Source organism: Lissotriton helveticus, chromosome 6 (genome assembly GCF_964261635.1).
Source record: "Lissotriton helveticus chromosome 6, aLisHel1.1, whole genome shotgun sequence".
In the NCBI taxonomy this organism is placed as follows: Eukaryota; Metazoa; Chordata; class Amphibia; order Caudata; family Salamandridae; genus Lissotriton; species Lissotriton helveticus.
Genome location: NC_136067.1, coordinates 6,397,495 through 6,412,936, shown reverse-complemented (window position 1 = coordinate 6,412,936; position 15,442 = coordinate 6,397,495).

Sequence of the window (15,442 nt, the reverse complement as noted above, 5' to 3'; positions counted from 1 at the left end):
ATTGGCTGAAGCTGATATGTATATATTCATTACACTCTCTTCACCAAAGGAACAGTGCTGTGCGCCTGTTCAGTCCAGCCAGAGTGATTTATGCATAATTCACCATATGTGGCAGGTCGCCATAGTCCTCAACGCATTTCTGCTCCCATTTAAATATCTAGACACACATGTGAAAGACTGAAAGGGTGTATTAACAAAATGAAAATGAATGGTCTGTGAAACTCTGAATTACCCTGCCATTGTTCCCCCCAGCACCTGTTTATAAAGCAGGCCACACATTTTACCCTCATGAAATTGGAACAGCTAGAAAACATGATTAAATCTTAGAAAATGCAAGCCTGAGTCTAGTCTGGGCTCCGAATGAGAAGAGTTAAAACGGCCTCTGAATCGAAACAAACTATATAGGGGCCGATTCACAGAACTAATTTACGACAAAATCCTAAACTTGCTACTTTTGGTATTCACAAAAGGCATTTAGTAGTCTTAAATTAGAATTTTGTATTAAGTTAGGATTTTGTCCTAAGTTAGGATTTTGTCTTAAAATATGATTTTGTCTTAAGTTAGGATTTTGTCCTAAGTTAGGATTTTGTCTTAAGATAGGATTTTGTCTTAAATTAGGATTTTGTCCTAAATTAGGATTTTGTCTTAAATTAGGATTTTGTTTTAAGACAAACTTAAGTTAAACTTAAGTTTAACTTAAGATAAAATCCTGACTTAAGACAAAATCCTAACTTAAGACTACTAAATGCCTTCTGTGAATACCAAAAGTAGTAAGTTTATGATTTTGTCGTAAGTTAGTTCTGTGAATCGGGCACATAGACACTTTCTGTTCAGCAAGCTTTGCTTCGTTTTCATTCCTTTGCAGCGAGAGACGGTGATGGCTCAGTATCATGCAACACCGGGGTCTAAATTGACATTTGGATCAATACTCCTTGGGAACAGAGACAACACACAAACTGCAACAGTAAGAGACTCGTCTACCTCATCACGTGTCCTTGTGGGGTCCAAGATGGTGGTCGGACAACACGTAAAGTGAAAACCCGCATCAGTGAACTACATTTCCCAGCATTCCCCATTCCTGACCAGATATTTGACTCATGGGTGCTCACACAGATCTGCTCTTCTATTGTCACATATGTGGGCTGTCTGAATGGAGCACATTCTTTCGCACAAACACATGTTTTAAAATGATTATTAGATTCTCACATAGAAGGCTAGCTCCTTATATGAGGCGGCTTCCAGGCCACCAAAAACTCCAGAGTGGCTAGACAAAATGTCCTAGCATTTGCTGCATCACATGACTTAATGCGTCACCGGCTCTCATAGGCCGGACTCTAATCCCAGCATCCCCCTGCATCAAATGACTAAACGTGTCACTGCCGTGCAAAACTAGCTCTCACGACCGCCCTCACCGCCACAGCCAGTGACCTTGTACCTGGGGTCAGAAGCGGCTGGACTCGGAATGTCGAGAGGTAAGCAACGGTCCCCCCTTCTGGGTTGAACTCGTTACACTGCTCTTTACTAACAGTGCTTAATTTCAGCCGGTGGTTTCCGGTGCTCGGCACTGGCACTTAATTGTGAACACCGGTATTTATGACCGCTGCCACATGGTGACAGTGTTTGCATACTTTAGACATGAGCAGAACAACAGTTGTTTATTAATCCAAAATACATTAAAAACTACTAATACCTGCCGTCCAAGCCATTCTCATAGCTTTGGGGGCCTGGAATAGTCTGAATTGTCACACTTGTAGGAGTGTTATGGTCAGTAGTTGTGCAGGTACTCTCGTTGGTAGCCGTAACGGGTACTTCAAGTTGCAGTGGCCTTCTGACGAGGCTCCTGGCACTAATTTGATTACAAATTAAGCACTACCTTGCAACCATTTTTTATTAACCCTTGGTGTACCACGATACTTTGAGACTGCTGCCCACCTCCAGCACGAGTGGCTTTTGTGGGCCCTGCATATTCTTACGTCATCATTTCTGTCTTCTGCTATCTTTGTGGCAACCTGCCTTTCTACATCTGTCTTTAGTCTAAAATACCTGCAATTTTCACCTTTTCTTCTTTTTGTTTGCCTCTTTTCGTGCTCTCTCCCATAGTGATGTGTAGTGTCGAGAGGACCCTGAGGTCCACGCCAGGGCAAGAGATGAGCTACCACACCCGACGATTACAGGTACGTCTCAGTGGAAGTTACATTATACATGAGCTTGTCTTGGTATATATGATGTACTTACCTGCTCCCATTGGATCGCACTCAACAGTGGTAATGGGCTTTGCATTATAGGTGTCAAGGGTAGGTGTGCTACACCCCGCTGCGTTTGGTGGCATGGTGGCTTTCCTCCACCATGAGCCTGTTTTGAAATTATAACCTAGCTGTTCATCTGTACATGTGTATTTACATATATTTTCTTGCAGGTGACCGCCGGTGGATCCCCCACTTGGATTCCCAGAGGACCACTGAACAGTTGTGCATTAATTCACCTTATTCATATATTGTTTTAGCGTAACTTTGAAGCAGAAGCACTATCACTACAGGTCCTGATGAATGCCGCAAACATCTCATCTGTGAATCATAGGCTGAAACATGTTGACCCACCCTGGAGACACACCCCACCATGTTAGTCCTTCCTGCAGTGTCTTGCTTTTGAATCCTGACCCAGAGACACATGAACAAAGGTGTTAGGGTACCCTGGAACCAGATTAAATATCACACGTTTTCTTTGTAGGCTCTGCTTACCTCAGCACCCCAAGCGCATTAAAGGGTATTTATTGCACCTCTGAAAACATCCGCTGTGCTCCTCTCTCTCGGTGAAGGGTTTGTAGCCCGCACAGTAACTAGAGATCACGGTGTGAGGAGGTTCCCGATGGTGAAGCGTGCACCTCTGGTGAGAGAGGGAACCCATCCTTTCAAAGGAATACTCAGTCCCAGTGAGGTCATTCTGTTCTCAACTCTTCTCTCTGTTGTTTGTTTAGACCCAGGTGTTATATTGGGCCTGATTCACAGACCTAACTTAAGACAAAATCCTAAACGTACTACCCTTTCGGTATTCACAGAAGACACTTACTCATTTCGGTATTCACTGAAGTTAGGACTCCTAAATGCCTTCTGTGAATACCGAAAGTCTTAAAATTAGGATTTTTCTCAGTTTAGGACTAGTAAAATTAGGACTCCTAATCTGAGAAAAATCCTAACTTTAAGACTTTCGGTATTCACTCATAACTTCTGTGAATACCGAAATGAGTAAGTGCCTTCTGTGAATACCAAAATGAGTAAGTGCCTTCTGTGAATACCGAAATGAGTAAGTGCCTTCTGTGAATACCAAAATGAGTAAGTGCCTTCTGTGAATACCGAAATGAGTAAGTGCCTTCTGAGAATACCGAAAGGAGTAAGTGCCTTCTGTGAATACCGAAATGAGTAAGTGCCTTCTGTGGATACCGAAATGAGTAAGTGCCTTCTGTGAATACCGAAATGAGTAAGTGCCTTCTGTGGATACTGAAATGAGTAAGTGCCTTCTGTGAATACCGACATGAGTAAGTGCCTTCTGTGAATACCAAAATGAGTAAGTGCCTTCTGTGAATACCGAAATGAGTAAGTGCCTTCTGTGAATACCGAAATGAGTAAGTGCCTTCTGTGAATACCGAAATGAGTAAGTGCCTTCTGTGAATACCGAAATGAGTAAGTGCCTTCTGTGAATACCGACATGAGTAAGTGCCTTCTGTGAATACCAAAATGAGTAAGTGCCTTCTGTGAATACCAAAATGAGTAAGTGCCTTCTGTGAATACCGAAATGAGTAAGTGCCTTCTGTGAATACCGAAATGAGTAAGTGCCTTCTGTGAATACAGAAATGAGTAAGTGCCTTCTGTGAATACCGAAATGAGTAAGTGCCTTCTGTGAATATCGAAATGAGTAGGTGTCTTCTGTGAATACAGAAATGAGTAAGTGCCTTCTGTGAATACCAAAATGAGTAAGTGCCTTCTGTGAATACCAAAATGAGTAAGTGTCTTCTGTGAATACCGAAATGAGTAAGTGCCTTCTGTGAATACCGAAATGAGTAAGTGCCTTCTGTGAATACCAAAATGATTAAGTGCCTTCTGTGAATACGGAAATGAGTAAGTGCCTTCTGAGAATACCAAAATGAGTAAGTGCCTTCTGTGAATACCAAAATGAGTAAGTACCTTCTGTGAATACCAAAATGAGTAAGTACCTTCTGTGAATACCAAAATGAGTAAGTACCTTCTGTGAATACCGAAATGAGTAAGTGCCTCTGTGACCGCTCAGCCCTCCACAGGGCTTGGTCGCCCCACTCACTGCTGCCGCTCCTGCCTGCCTTTGCCGCCTCCTGCCTGCAGATTCCTTGGCTCGCTGCCCGCTGCTCCTGGGAATTTCCCGCTGCCCGCTGCTTCTTGGAATTTCCCACCGCTGCCTCCCTGCGGCCCGCCCCCCTGTGATTCCATTCGCCGCCCCACAAGACTTTAAAGCAGGTCCTGAATATATGAGATTTTAATAGATGGGAATGAAATTTAAATGTTGTTGGTGTCATTGGTGTAGTTCAGGAAGTTTTTGTTACGCTTGTTACACAACAATCCCAAAATTAAGCCATTACACTACTTTACATATTTATACACCATTCACAGTAAAACATTTATCACAAAAGCATGGAAACCACAGAAGACAAGCTTCTCTTGTTTGTGATGCTTATGTTGAAATGTGTTCCCACTCTAAAAAATTGATGTGAGGACACATTTCAAGTTAAAATGTAGTGCTAAGTGACACATTTCAATTTTGCTGTTATTTTGAGTAATTGCACAAAAGCAAATTACGTGAATTTCTCACATCCCTGGGGTATATTTACAAGCCCCTTGTGCCCCCGGAGAGTCACTTTTTTGACGATCGGGGTTGTACAGTCCAGGCCCATATCTTAAAGGACACGTCAAGCCACCCTGCGTGGCTTTTCTTTGCCTTGTAGATAAGGTGTAAGGCCGCGCAGTGCAAGTCGTTGCGTTGCCTTGCATTGCGGCATAGAGGCGTGCCAAGGGCGTTGCTGTGGGTGTTCAAACGCAAAGCCCATGGTTTTTGATACTTCCAGGGATTCACACCATAGCGTGAATCTGACGCAGTGCCAAAAACATACGTCTCCACAGAGCAAGCATAGCAAAGCGACATTTTAACATTTCTCCTCGTTTTTCTGTTTTTCACATGTGCAGCTTTCTGTAGCACACATCGAACGAGGAAAACGCCTCTTGTGATTGTTTTTGTGCTGGAAGGTGCCCCTTCCTGCACAAAAACATTCATGCCAACAACACAGACCTCTTGCACCATGGTGCATGGGTGCCTACGTTGGCGCAAGGCTGCAACTTTTATGCAGGCGTTGGCTGAAAGGACAGGAATGCACAGTATCTTGCCCAAAATTCTGCGTTCCGCGAGTTTGCAAATTGTTTTGCTTGTTCGCGTTCTCAAAATGCGTGTTTGCAAGATATTTCCCCCCGAGCACGCAAACAGCGATCGCGAACAGGAAAAAAGCATCGCGAACAAGCAATTCCGCGTGTTCGCAGAATTTCTGCGTGTTCGAGGAGATTTTTTTACCGTTTCGCGGAGATTTGCATAACGCAATTATGCAAATTCTGCCCAACCCTAATTCCTGCCCTTTCGAATTGGTCTAGATAAATGAGGCCCCCTAGTTTTTAAGTCTTTACAGAACGGAAGCCGGTTTGTGTTTCTTCAGGTAAGTGGTCTCACACTTTTGGCGAAGAGTAGTAAAAGTCTTAGCTGGGCATTTGCTTGCTGTATTTCTAGGAGTGTGTGTGATTTGCTTCTAGTGTCTCTCTCTTCCTGTCTTTGGTGATTTATAGACCTCAGCGCTGCTTTCGACAGGGTGGACCGGGGGAATTGACCGCATGGGGGATCCCGGCCAAGCTCCTCGAGGTTGTTCCATCCTCATACCAGGGGACATGGGTTCAGGTCAAAACAAGCTCTGCCACAGTTACCTCCAGAGTTGCCACATTCAGGGCTGTGTTTTGCCCCCCTCCTTTCCAAAGTTTATACCACAGACATGGGGCAGTCCTGCGGGGCGCTAGCCTAGTTACGCCCTGGTCGGGCAGGGTGCGACTTCCCACCCTGCAATATGCGGATGACACGGCAATGATGGACCAGACCAGAGCGGGCCTACCGAGAGCCGTCAATGCACTCTACCGTGACAACTAGGAGAGCAGTCTACAGGCCAACCAGAGCAAAACCAAGGTAATAGTGTTTGGAAAACATTCAATAGGAACAGCGCCAGCCTACAACTACCTTGAGGTTTGGCTCTCCGAGAGGACCAAACCAGCCGCTCACTTGAGGCATCTCAGTATAAAGTCAAACCGTGGGCCCGAGTCCCAGAAGTAATCTGAGACAAAATCCTAAACTTACTACTTTTGGTATTCACAGAAGGCATTTAGTAGTAGGAAAGTTAGGATTTTGTCTTAAGTTTGACTTAAGTTTGTTTTAAGTCTGTCTTAAGTCTGTCTTAAGTCTGTCTTTATTCTGTCTTAAATCTGTCCTAAGGCTGCACCATATTTACAAGAAGATGATGCAGCCCTGCGTTTCCTCTTCGCTGGTGCTAAATTTAACACCCAAGCGCCAACGCAGGCACCATAGTGCAAGGGTGTCTGCATTGAGGAGAAGATGGTTTATATGCAGCAAGGTCCCCCTTCCTGCACATAAACAATCTTTAAATGTCATTTTGTAACTTTTATCTGTGCTGCTTAGTGCAGCACAGATAGAAGTTGCAAAACTACAATTTGTTTTAATTATTGTTTATGTGCAGGAAGTGGGACCTTCCTGCACATAAACCATCATAGGCAATTTGTGTTTTTATGTGTGCGGCACAAGGCAGCACACATGGAAACAACCATAACAAGGAGAAATAAACCCTTCCTCCTCGTTTCGCCTGTTTAAGACCAGGTTTTTCCTGGTCTTAATTTTGGAGCTGCCTCCTAAGTATGCTGCCCTTGTACATAGGGGGCAGGTTCAAAATGAATGGATGTTGCGGTGGAACGCCCACCGGAACACCCACTGCCCGCCCCTTTCCTGCGAAATACAGTGTGAAAGGGGGCCTTATTTACAAGGTAGCGTTAAGCCTCTTAACGTGGCTTAACACTGCCTTGTAAATAAGGCAAATCCCTTATCGCCATCACAACGTCAATGAAAGTGACACTTGGGGTGTCGATAGGGGCTTGTAAATATGCTCCTTAATGTGATAAAGATTCCCCGCTCCATCACAGCGCCACAGGACACAACATATATGCTGGAGAGAGCTCAACCCTTTCTACATGGTGCACCGCATTACCAATCTCAGACTTTATTCCAGCCTAGGCATGGAAGGGGGAGGCGGTATCATGCAGGCATGCAAGGGGGAGGCGGTCTTGTGCAGGCACTCAAGGGGGAGGCGGTATCATGCAGGCATGCAAGGGGAGGCAGTCTCATGTAGGCACATAAGGAGGAGGCGGTCTCGTGCAGGAATGTATATATCGCAAAGAATCCTAGCGCTAGCAGGAACCCAAAGTAGCAGAACCAGCAGTGGTGGCATCCGGAGAGATATCTTGGACCCTGGCACCTATTATTTTACAGATTTTGCACTACTTGGAGAATGTCTGTGTTATATTTATAAACTTTAGAGAACACAAACAGCAAACATTAACTGTGCGTCTCTGCGCTGAGCCAGCCCAGGTCTTCATGATACGGCTAATGTCCTACATTCGCAACGAGTGTCAGTGGCAGACGCGTCAGCGGCTGCTCTCTTCACGGGCCCTGTTAGAAATGGGATCCCCGGCTGGCCAGGGCTTGCGCTAAAGTCAGTCAGAGACCACCACTTCCACGTCAGGGCAAGGGAGTTACACGCCAAGATAACCCCTGCTCCCCCTCTAGGTAACGTGGCGCAAGCAGCAAGGCTAAACTTGGAGGCGATGTGAGTTAAGTGTTTGTGCACACACCCCAGCAACAACACCCAGGACCCACCACAAAGGAAACTCCACACAAGGTTATATAAAAATAGCCTTTGTATTACACCAAAACACATTAGATAAAACACACACTTTACAATGTGCCAGAGGCACGGGCAGAATTTACAGGGGATATGTACAAGACAGGGCCACCTGGACCACTGTCAGGAATCAGCACTTTCAGACTTAGTACTTGGTAGAATTAGCACTTGTAGGAATAATAATTAGCACATATAATAATAATCACTGTAGGACAAAAATGAAACATAAAGCACACAACCAGTAATCACTGGTAACAGGCAAGTACCACCTACGCAACCCTAACCAGCTTAGGAGAATATCACGCAGGGAACCAGGACCTCACTAGGACCACCTGTACTAGCAAGAACAACCACCTAAGTATCACCATACAATTAGGGGTATAAGCATAGGAACATTACACATGATGCATCACAACATTCAGAGGTGTAAAAACAAGGCACATGACGCATAAAAACACATTCAGAGGTGCAGCACAGGAGAACACATGATGCATAAACAACACATTCAGCGGTGTAAGAACAAGGCACATATGGAAATGTAGTATACTTGTAAAGCGCACAGCTGCCCCAGCAACGGGGCGTCCCGGCGCTGTATAACTCTGGGGAACCCGTCCTGGCTTTCCCTGTGGGATGGTCCCTGCTGGGAGTCCCCAAGGTGGAGCCAGGCATCCCCGGAATTGGTGGGGCCGTTGTGGAGATTAGGCAAGCTAATGCCCAGAGTTGCCGAGTGTGATCCCTGATTAGAGTAAGCACCGAAGCGAGAATTATCGAGTCCGCTGACCAAGGTCCACGACCCTGCCGCGTCGGGAATCGAACCCTGGTCCCGGGCCGACTTCTGCTCTCGGGTCTGCCGCCTCTAACCAGTGAGCCACACTACTCCACATGACTCATAAAAACACATTCAGAGGCGCAGCACAGGAGAACACATGATGCATAAACAACACATTCAGAGGTGCAGCACAGGAGAACACATGATGCATAAACCTACATTCAGAGGTGTAAGAACAATTGCGCAGCACTCATATCAGCCACCACCTGTGGCTGTCCCTAGGCCAACTGGCCTCTCTGGGGCTAGGACGCCCTGTGTCCCAAAGTCAGGGGGGCCTAAACATAGCAGCTGCCCTCTAAGTGCTGGGCAGCTGTGTGACAATGAGGGGGCCACGTGAGAGCCTCGCAGGCTCTGAACAAATGACTGGGCCCCCAGGAGCCTCTTGTGGCCTCTTGGCAAATGAGGGGCAAGGTGGGAGCGGCCCGCTGCCTTCCGGGGCCGCTCTACCACGGGGAAAGGATGCCCCCTGAGCCTCTCTGGGCTCGTAGAAATGAATGTGGCCCACAAGAGCCTCTCTGGGCTCTAAACAAACAAAGTTGCGGTTCGAGCCTCTCGGGGCTCTGAAAACAAAAGGTGCGGCTTGTTGGAGTCCCCCCTCTGGGGACTTGCAATGCCAAGATGCTGCCAAATCGTAGGAGTCCCCCCCCCCCTTTGGGGACTCGGAGACAGAATGCCCCCGAAGCCCTGGTGGGCTGGAAATGCGATGCGGCACTCACGAGCCTCTCTGGGCTCTAGAAACAACTGGGGCGCCTGACGGGGACGGGCGGGCACAGGCAAAGTGCCCCGACGCCCTCCTCTTTGCTTCTGGACACCGGGCCCCCACTCACTGGCTTGTAGGCTTCCTCCTGCGAGGGCGGCGGCCTCCTCTTCCCCTGGTCCTGCTTCTGGGGGCCGGGTGCGGATAGTGGCGGCAGGCGGGGCTCTCTTCCTCGGGAGAGCCCCGCAGAGGCACCATCACGTTTCTTCTCTGCTCCGGGTTTCCTTCGGTGCAGGGCTCTCCCTTCCTCACGGGAGCCCCGCTAGTGCTGGCAGCCCTGCTCCTTCTGGCTTCGGGAAGTCTCTGTTGTCCCGCCCCCGGCCTGCCTGACTTCCGGCCGGGTGGCGGCGGCGAGTCTCTGCGCACAGAACGAGGGGTGGGCACCCTCTGGAGCACAGCGCTCCTCAGCGCTATACGCAAATTAAAGTGCTCCCTGCGCTGGACATGAACAAAGCGCCTCCAGGCGCTTGAGGGGTAATTACAGCGCTTCCAAGCGCTATAGACACCAAAGCGCTCCCAGGCACCATAGGAAAAGCGCTCCAAGCACTAGAGGTGAGAGTAAAGCGCTCCCAGGCGCTAGAGTATCACTAAAGGTCCAGCCAAAAGTCCTCCATGGAATGCAGCAAGGCAGGGGGGGGGCAAGGCTGGGCCCTCCAGGCAGAAAGGCAGTCCCAGTGGCGGTTCCTCCTCGCGCCCAGCAGCAGCAGCAGCCCCCCTCAGATAGGATCCAGGAAGAGAACAGCTTTCATGGGGACACACCCCTTTTTATACTAATAAATCCTTTGTCTGGCTTCAGGGTGAGGGGAAAAACCAGTCGCAGCAGGTTTGTGAGCACTCTGGATGTGCTCAGCCCCTCACTCTATTCACTGACAGGCTAGGGTCATCAGTCGCACCACAGGGGGCGGAGCCAGCATTGTGTGGGGAAAGCCCAGCCCCATCAGGACCCAGGTGCACCCCTCCCTCACATCAGCATGCTAATCTCCACACTCACCACCGGGGCAGACCCATCCAGACTCCCGGAGTCAGGCTAACCAGCCAGCTCCAGCCAATCACGTGCCAGCACACTCACTGCACACGCACACCCATGTCTAGAAGGGGCACTTCCACACTAGACACATACACGCCGCACACATCATTACGCAGCATTCAATCACACGAGTACGCACATACCAGACTCGAGCCTGCACACCTCACGCATCAGGAACTACCAGGGACACAGACATTCCCCATGCATTCCTATGGGAGGGCAGGCCTATCTCACCACATGCACTCATAGTGCGCACGCACTTTCCACTGAGACACAGTGAAAGTGCGCAGAAACCAAAAATCACCACCACCAGGTCACCATTAAAAGCAAAAAGTTTAGGGGTGAACCTGCCAGAAGGGCCAAGTCCAACAGGCCCTGGACTCTACGGCTCATGTCCTACATTCGCAACGAGTGCCAGTGGCGGACGCCTCAGTGGGATGCGTTCTTCGCTGGCCCAGAGCTCCTGGCAGGCTGTACCGCAGCCTCCTAATCACGCGCGGGCCAGGACAAGAACACCGCGTCTCAGAGGGCTTTAGAATCTGAATAAACAAAATGGCCACCGCAGACCAGCCGCGGACAGGAAATGGGTTTGATATGGGATTAGCCCTGGTGTAAAGCTGTGATACTCGGGGATGATACGAGAAAAGCAATTAGAGAGGCGGCTAATCCCAAATGTAGGCCTGCGGTGCACACGGTGTCATCCAGACAATATCTGGCAGCGGCAGCAACAGCGGGAGTATTCCAGTGATCCACAGAAACTGCTCTGTAAAACCATCTCTCACTTCACTCGTGGTTCGAGAGGGTTATTGCTCGTTGCGACTGTCCTGTTATTTACAGGCCGTTTATACAGAGCATGACACAAAGTAAACGGCGTTTACTATAATTATCTTATAATACATGAGAGTCTGTAACGCCTGAATAAACGCCGGTCTCTAATTTCTTTATAATCATCTACTTGTGACGCACCCAGTCGCCGATTATAAAGAAAAGACGTCACAGCTCGACTATTATAAGGTATTTTAGTCGAGTTTTGACGTCACAATGCCTCCCACCAGAGCCAGCAGCCGAGGTGAAAGGCAAGTCAGGTCACGGGGCATAATTGAAGCAGCTGTTTAAAGCAATGAAAACGGAAAGCTGCCTTTCTTTCTTCTGCTCTATTTTTCTAGCTAACAATGACAAACAGAGAGAACATGTTTGTTTTTGGCTTTCCTTGGACAGTAAGTGAAAAGCTTGAATCTTTCTGCATGTTTCTACACATTCCGAACTACTGCAGCTTTTTTTTTTAAACTGATTTGTATTGAACTTTTTCTAATATCTGTTTTGCTACAAATAGCTAATAGGTTTTTAATAGTTTAATTTTGCTCTAAAGGTTTTACTTTTATTCTTGATTGCAAACATGCTCACTCTTTCATATGAGAGAGCTAGGCACCACGGTTTTAAGTGGTTTGTGGTAAAGGTAATGGTGTGACCATGTATTATATGGGATAAAGTACACCCTGGCATTCATGATAAGGATTTTCGGCCTCGTTCCTCTATTTTTTTTTCCCCAGTGTTTTATATAGCGGAAACTTAACCCGAGGATATTGGGTATCGGAGCGCTTTACATAGCACCAGTTGCGTTACACAAGGACAAATTCATTTTTGTTAGGCACGGAGAGATTAAGTGATTTGCCCAGAATCACAGGATGTTGAGCGTCATTGCTGAGACTTGAACCTGGTTCCCCAGATGTGAGATTGACCGCCCTAGTCCGTTCTGCCACATCTTGTCTATATGGATATGGAACTCCTTGGTGACAAAAAATATCCTTTTAATGTACAGCAGGGGGTACTTTATCCTTTATATAATTGTCAGGTTTCCCACTAGCATCTATAGCAGGTACTCAACCCACTAGGCTATCCTAACAGCATGAGACAACTGTCTGGACATTTACATCCTAAGATGTTGATTACAGGACTTCTTAGAGTGGGATTTTTCATTTAACCATTTCTAAAAAACTAGAAAATAAGACAAAAAATGGTTTTATTTCCCAAAATTGCTCACAAGGTATGCAAAAGAGTGTTTTTTGTTATCCATGAATAGCACAAAAACACATAAAATCTGCATCTTTTAAGAATGACTAAGTATCCAGAGGCATATTTAGCCTTATATGATGCAACGCAGCGGGTCACCTGACGGCGCTGCGCTGCATGACAGGAAAAGGGCAGGAGTGCGCTGTATTTAACAGTATGTGATGCAACGCAGCGTGTCACCTGGCGGCGCAACGCTGCATGACAGGAAAAGGGCAGGAGTGCGCTGTATTTAACATTATATGAGGCATTCTTGCATTTTCGCAGGATCTCTTGCACCATGGTGGAAGGGTGCCTGTGTTGTAAGCAGGATTATCTGTGTGCAGAAAGGGGCTCATTCCTGCATAAGAACAATCCATGGAGGCTTTTGTCCTCCTTCTATGCCTGCCACACAATGCAGCAGACATTGGAAAAAACAAGGAGAAATAAACATATTTCTCCTCGTTGCGCCTCCCCTGGGGCTGCAGCGTAGCTTCGATACATTTCCAGGTCCATCACTTATGGTAAGTCTGGGATTGCGCCAAAATCCATGGGAGTTATGTGGGAACGCCAACACTCCACCCACGGACCGTCTTCCTGAGACGTGTCCTGCGTTGCGGGACTCCTAATTTATCAAACCGCACTCAGCGCCACGCGGCTTGACAAATCTCACTTAGTAATTGTGTCGCGCGTGCCCCCGTTGCGCGGTGCAAGTGCGATGCAAGCACTTGGTAAACATGGCCCCCGGAGTCGGGCAGATGTGTAACCCCTGTCAGGGGTGGTATGTTTGCATCTAGAGAGGTTCCTAGTTCTAGAAAACACACACATTCAACAGTATCTGTGAGTGTAGTGTTTCCTCCGACGGCGTCGCACCGTTGTCTAAAGATGGACTTACATTTGCACTGACGGGACTCAAACCTCTTCTAATTAGAAGCAGAGACAAGCTTCAATTCTGTTTTTTTCATGTCTGGTTTTGAAAGTGGTAAATAGATAGTAAGGCTCACTTTTGTAAGAAGAAAACATATAGAAGCTATAGAAGAATGTGAGTGCAGCGATAGGCAGGGACAGACTGGCCTTTGTGACAGATGGGTCTATTGGGAAAGATTGGAGTGGAGTGGGGTAGATTGGTTGGTTACAGTAGGGTAAAATGGAATATAGGTAGGGTAGACAGGAGTAGTGTTGATTGGGGCAGATTGGGGTAGATTTTAGTGGAATATATTTGGGTAGGTTGGAGTAGGTAAGAGTGAAGAGGAGTTGATTAGAGTGGAGTGGGGTAGAGTGTAGTGGGGTAGATTGGAATGGGATAGATTGGGTGGATTATGGCAGGGTGAATTGGAGTGAAGTGGGGTAGAGTGGGGCGGTTTAGATTAGAGTGAGATATATTGGAGTGGGTAGATTGGGGTAGATTGAGTGGAGTAGATTAGAGAGGGGTTGGATAGAGTGGTGTGGGCTAGATTGGAGCGTGGTAGATTGGGTTAGGGTGGGGTAGATTGGAGTGGAATAGATTGAAAGTGAGTATATTGGGGTAGATTGGAGTCCGGTAGATTGCAGTGGGCAAATTGGATGGGGTAGATTGGAGTAGGGTAGTTTGGGGTGGAGTGGGGTGGGGATAGGTTGTACTGGGATAGCGTGGGTGGATTGGGATGGAGTGGGTTAGTTTGGATGAAGTTGGGTAGATTTGGGTGGCATGTAGCAGACTGTAGTGAAGTGGAGTGTGGTAGATTGGGCTGGGGTAGAGTGGAGTGGGGTAGCTTGGGTGGATTATGGTGAGTAGATTGGAACAGGGTAGATTGGGGTAGAGTGGAGTGGGGTAGATTGGAGTTTGACAGAATGGAGTGGAGTTGAGATTGGAGTGAAGTGAAATAGATTGGGGAAGAATGGAGTCTAGTGGGGTAGATTGGTTTGGAGTGGGGCATATTAGGTTGGAGTGGGGTAGATTGGGGGATTAGAGTAGAGTAGGGTAGATTGGGATAGAGTGGGGTAGATTTGGGTGGCATGTAGCAGACTGGAGTGAAGCGGAGCGTAGTAGATTGGGTTGGGGTAGAGTGGAGTGGGATGGATTAGATTGAGTGGATTGGAACAGGGTAGATTGGGGTAGAGTGGAGTGGGGTAGATTGGAGTTTGATAGATTGGAGTGGAGTTGAGATTGGAGTGAAGTGAAATAGATTGGGGAAGAATGGAGTGCAGTGGGGTAGATTGGTGTGGAGTGGGGTAGATTAGGTTGGAGTGGGGTAGATTGTGGGATTAGAGTAGGGTAGATTGGGATATATTGGGGTAGATTGAAGTGGGGTAGACTGGAGTGGTGTTGAGTAGGGTGGGGTAAAGTGTGGTGGCATGGGTAGATTGGAGTGGAGAGGAGTAGATTGGAGTGGATTAGATAGGGGTAGATAGTAGTGAGGTAGATCGGGGAGGGGTAGACTGGGCTAGGGTAGATTCCAGTGGAATGGGGTGGGGTAGATTGGAGTGGGGTGAAATGGAAAGTTAGAGAGTCCTAACTTCTGTGAATACCGAAATGAGTAAGTGACTTCTGTGAATACCGAAATGGTAGTAAGTTTAGGATTTTGTCTTAAGTTAGTTCTGTGAATCGGACCCAAGGGTTTTACTGAACACAAATAATAATGTGTCTAAATGTCATCACCTGGTCAATTGATGTGTTTTGATCACATTCAAACATGTGTTTCTATCACACTTCAGAATTACAAAAAGAGTGTTTCATTTGCACCATGTCTGATAAATTCCGTAACATCAGCACAGTTCTGTTTT